The following is a 5177-nucleotide window of genomic DNA, read 5'->3' as shown; positions in this document are numbered from 1 at the left end:
GGGGTTTTGATTATTTGCATTTTATTTACAACACAGTAAAATCAAAATATACACAGTGAAGGTCACATACACATTATTGAGCACACTGATCTAAACACAGAGACGTGAAAAGACTTTGTGTCATTCCTGAAAACAGATTCTGTTCAACACGTGAAACAAGTAAACCATACCTGTTATTTCCAGTGTTTGCTGCTTCTTTCCATGGATTAAAAAAAAAAAAAAAAGTAATTTGTGTACAAAAGTTTTATTAACTAAACACTAACGCATAATTAATATAAACAAACAGACATATAATCACTCACGCATGGGGGAGTTGAAGTGGATGAATGAAACCGTTAGAGAAACCAGAGAATGCAGTTATGGAAAATTAGTCAGTTAACTGTCATGACACAATGAATTTGTGCCCACAATATGTGATTGTGTCCTTGAAAACGACTCATGCTAAGTTCTCCAAGTCACTACTGTCACTGTCACTGTCACCTGTGACAATGATGTCATCCAGGTTGCATTGGGTACCAGGGCAACCCTGAAGTACCTGATCCATAGCTCTTTGCCATAAGGCCGGTGCTGTGGCAACACCGAAAACAAGGCTGTTATAGTGGTACAAGCCCTTGTGAGTATTGATGGTCAAGAACACTTTTGAGTCCTCCTCCATTTCCAATTGTAAATATGCTTCAGCCAAGTCTATTTTGCTAAAGAGCTGTCCTCCTGAAAGTGTAGCAAAAGTATCCTCTATTCTCGGTAGTGGATATCGTTCTGCCTGCAATACAGGGTTGACGGAGACTTTAAAATCCCCACACAGTCTTACAGTTCCATTTTTCTTGGTGACAGGAACAATGGGAGTGGCCCAGGGACTCCAATCAACTTTTGAAAGTATTCCTTCAGCTTCCAACCGATCCAGTTCAGTTTCCAATTTCTGCCGAATAGCATGGGGAACGGGCCTGGCCTTGTGAAACTCCGGAACGGCGTTCTCATTCAAGGTTATCTTCCCCTTGATATGCTTCAGAGTTCCTATTCCTGATTGAAACACCACTGCAGCCCCGTCCAGCACCTTTTCCAGTTCCTTTTGAGTGCACGGTGACACAGGTACTGTGACTTGCAGACTTTTTATAGATTTCCAGTTCAACTGCAACTTTCTCAACCAGTCATGCCTGTGCTGGTCTCTCTGTTCGTACTATGTACAGATCCAACTCACTCTGTTGATCATTGTACTTTACAGTCACGGGCATCACCCCTAGAGGAATTATGAGCTCACCAGTATATGTTTTCAGTTTGACAGGCGATGGCTTTAACTTAGCTGTCTTGAAATGTTTTTCAAACTCGTGCTGTGACATCACTGACACGGCGGAACCTGTTTCCAATTCCATTCTGATTGGCTCTCCATTCACTTGAGATGTAAGCAAGATTGCTTGTTTTGGGTTGTCTGGGTTTCTTCTCTCTTTATCACTTCTCCCAGGGGAAAAAATATTGCCCATCCATAAAAAAAAAGCAAACAAAGAAAAAAAAAAATAGGAGAAAGCGATTCCATATGATCTGTAAAATCCTCATCGCCAACTGTTGTGTTTGTTCAAATAACACAAATAAAAGTAGGGACAACGATGGGCAGTTCTTCTTTTTGTTTTACTGTGCAATAACTGAATCACGAACTCCGTTAACACAGGTGTCTCTTTGGACAATTAACTGGCCAACCAAAATCTAACCCAGAGTACCCCAACAGTGCTTATTCTTGAGTTTATTCTGGGTGTATTCAACTCAATACACTACATTAACCACCTGAGTGAAACCATTAGCACCGTTTTACAATGGGTTCTACAGCTTATACTAAACCTCTGTTTTGTTTAGTTAAATGTACAATACTTGCAATACTTTGGCCGTTGAATGAGCGTCCGGATGCAGTCTCAGATGAAAGTCTTGATGGTTTGGGTGGTGCTGGAATTGCGATCACGGTCTTCCGGGTTTGAAGGGTGATGAACTTCAAAGATGTTACTCTGACTCAGTGGTGGTCGGGAGAGTTTTCTCCCTGATGGAAAGTGAAGACATGGCTGTAGTCGAGGCCTGCCAGGTATGGCTGCGCATGTCCGTCGAAAAACGGGAAGGTGAGAGAGCCAAGAGACGAGATTAAAACCAAAAGCTAGGCGGGTCACTGATGTGAGGCCTTTTAAGTTCTGTGGAGGTCACACCTCTGGGGGATCAAAGAACCAATGGTGTCTTGAACATTTGGAGGGAAGGTTTACGACTCTTTGTCTTCGAGCATGATGTTTTGCACATGTAACTGGATTGGGTTTTGATGCAAAACTATTAGAGATTCTTAGAACACTAATATGTTGCATAGGTATCCACATACAATATACACTCTCATTTAGATCATGAAACTACGAACTCATAGATACCAAACGTGGTATAGGTGAGGGAATATTAACTAGGGATTTATCATAATGCATCTATAAACCAGTATACAATACAAAATACAATTTACAAGAATAGTAATAATATACACAATGACCTGAGGATATGTGTGTTCATTCAAAGAAAGGTTTGTCTATGAATTAATTAGAGAAGAGTCAATTTCTATGGGCATTATGTGTCTTTCCTATGAGGAAAATGAGTGAGAATTGCTTTTGCCAGCATTCCTTTGAGCAATAAAACCAGTATCAGATGATTTGTCTTTGGTTGCCATGGAACCAGGGGCCTGTTCTACCTTTTTGAGGAGTTAGGAGTTAGCATTTTGGGGGAAGGGTCCATAGACCCTCATAGTTGGCTTGTTGATTGGGTGAGGACCCAGCAAACATTTGGACGTTTATTGACCGTTAAAACGACGTCGCTCCGACACGTCCCGTCATAGTTGAAAAATAGCTCTAAAATGAAAGTTGAACGGATGCCTCTGACATCATCTGGCCGTGAATTCCACACATTTTCTGCGTGTCCCTGGATGTCTAAATGTGTCATCTTTTGGATGTTTATAATATATGTTGCTGCATAATTTAAGTATAAGCCTGCATATAAAATAATCGCGCACACACATTGTGTAACATTGTGAGTGGCAATCAATTATGTCTTGAGGTTCACACATCTGACTGGACTCGGTCCAGAGCTGTGGCCGTACTATTTTTTTTTTCCTAACAGTCTTGCATTACTGATATAAAGCCATAAATAAAACCAGTAAAGAACAAAAATACTGGATAATGGTTAACACAAGTGTCAGTGAAAGTTGTTTATGGCTCATTTTTTTATATTCACCACCCCCAGCTCTTCCTGAAGCATGCTTCAGGTGTTCTGCCATTGCTGCATCAATGTCTGAGTCTGTAGCATTTGGGCTCCACCTCTTCACAGCATCTGAGGAAAGAGAATATGAATATTAAAAATAAATAAATAAAATCAAAGGCAAAATTTGAGGTAAATGACAAGCACTTGCTTATTTTTAAAATGCCTTTATGGTCCTACAACTAATTTTAAAATACAATGGAACAATATTTTGCATCTGTTTCATGAATGAAGCATTAGAAAAAGGTAATCAACATATATTACATGTTATTCTACTCTAGAATAATCTTAAGTCAATAAAAGATGTTCTGTATTAAATGTGTGTTAGATTATTGAAAAAAAAACCACCATTTGTCCCCTCCCTCTTCAATACCACTGTGGTGCACTTGAAAATACCCTTAACTAGATGTGTAACTGTGTGAAAGTGAACAGGACATTTCTTTTAAAGACAGGTGGTCTTTTAGATAATGTCCCCCATCTTGTAACAAAAAAATTACATAAATAATAGACAAGGAACAAGACATTTTTTTTTAAGTCATAAGGCCAAAATGACCTTGAATTACATAGTATAAAGGTATAGCTTTGAATGGCTTCATTTCAAGTTGTCCACTACCCCGCATATTAAATTTTGCCATTAAGGCATTTGACGATTCTGTGGAAGAAATTACTCAGGATTACTTCACCTTAGGGATGGGCGTATCGATCCAAAATATCGATATATCGATACTGACGTGAGTATCGAAAGTATCGATACTCAAACAAAAAATATTGATACTAAGGTGTGTTTTATTTACCAGTGATTTTGTTAATTCAACAACAAAAAATAATAATAATAATGCGTACAATATGCATTGAATTGGACGAATAACCTTTGTTAGCAAGTAATTGTGTAGGATATAACTATTTTCCTGCTCATCTGAACACGCAAATGTTGCAAGACAGAACCAATCCATCACAGAAGTTCACTCACTTCTGACAGTGCATTCAAACAGGGCTGCGTTTCCCAAAAGTATCATAAGAAAGCATTAAAGCTTTTGGGAACAGCAGCCCTGAACAATGCTTATCAGAGGAAAGAGAAAAAAAAATATTTCACAATAAACAAACTGAAATTGTAGCCTACATAGTTTGTGCAATTACAGTTATTTAAATTGAACGTTGAAAGATAATACTGATCATGTTCTATTCTGTAATGTTAATAGAAATCATACACTGTCAGAATAAAAAGGTTGCATTTTATGCATGCAACAGCCTGCCACTGGCAGTCCCTAATGGCAGTACAAAATATTGCACTAAATCAAAAGTTCAAATGTTACAAATAAGTTAGAATATTAATGTTGTAATACTGGTAGCACTAATATAAAAATGTGATGATATATGTTACAAAAAAGTAAAAATTTTGAAATACGTTGATGGTTGTATTTTTGTGTATTCGATCTCAGTATTCCTATCAGTGTTGTATAAGGGTTTTTTATGCATAATAGTAACCCTAGAATGTGATCAAACAGTTTAAAATAGCTGGGCTAAGATATATAACAATTTTTAAGACTGCAGAAATATGTTAATTCAGTATACACATTATCCCACCGGTTACAATTGTGACTGACCATAAAATACAATTTTTCACACACTTTTCCAAAAAAAAAAAAAAATTTATTGATTATTTCAAAGGGTTACTAATGACACATCATTTGGATATTTTCATGTCTGGGAAAAATATTGGGATTAAACGGGTTAAAATGCATTTTAAACATAAAGTTAAGTGGTTTTCATTACCCATTTTACTCTTAGTAATTTAATAATTTAATACATTTTATAATTTAAAAGTTTAGTGCAGAAGTATCGAATCGGTATCGATATCGACGATACTGCCTTGAAAAATATCGGTATCGTATCGAAAACAAAATAAGTGGTATCGC

Source organism: Sinocyclocheilus anshuiensis, unplaced genomic scaffold, assembly GCF_001515605.1.
Source record: "Sinocyclocheilus anshuiensis isolate Anshui unplaced genomic scaffold, SAMN03320099.WGS_v1.1 scaffold2394, whole genome shotgun sequence".
In the NCBI taxonomy this organism is placed as follows: domain Eukaryota; kingdom Metazoa; phylum Chordata; class Actinopteri; order Cypriniformes; family Cyprinidae; genus Sinocyclocheilus; species Sinocyclocheilus anshuiensis.
Note: the sequence above shows the minus strand (reverse complement) of the source record.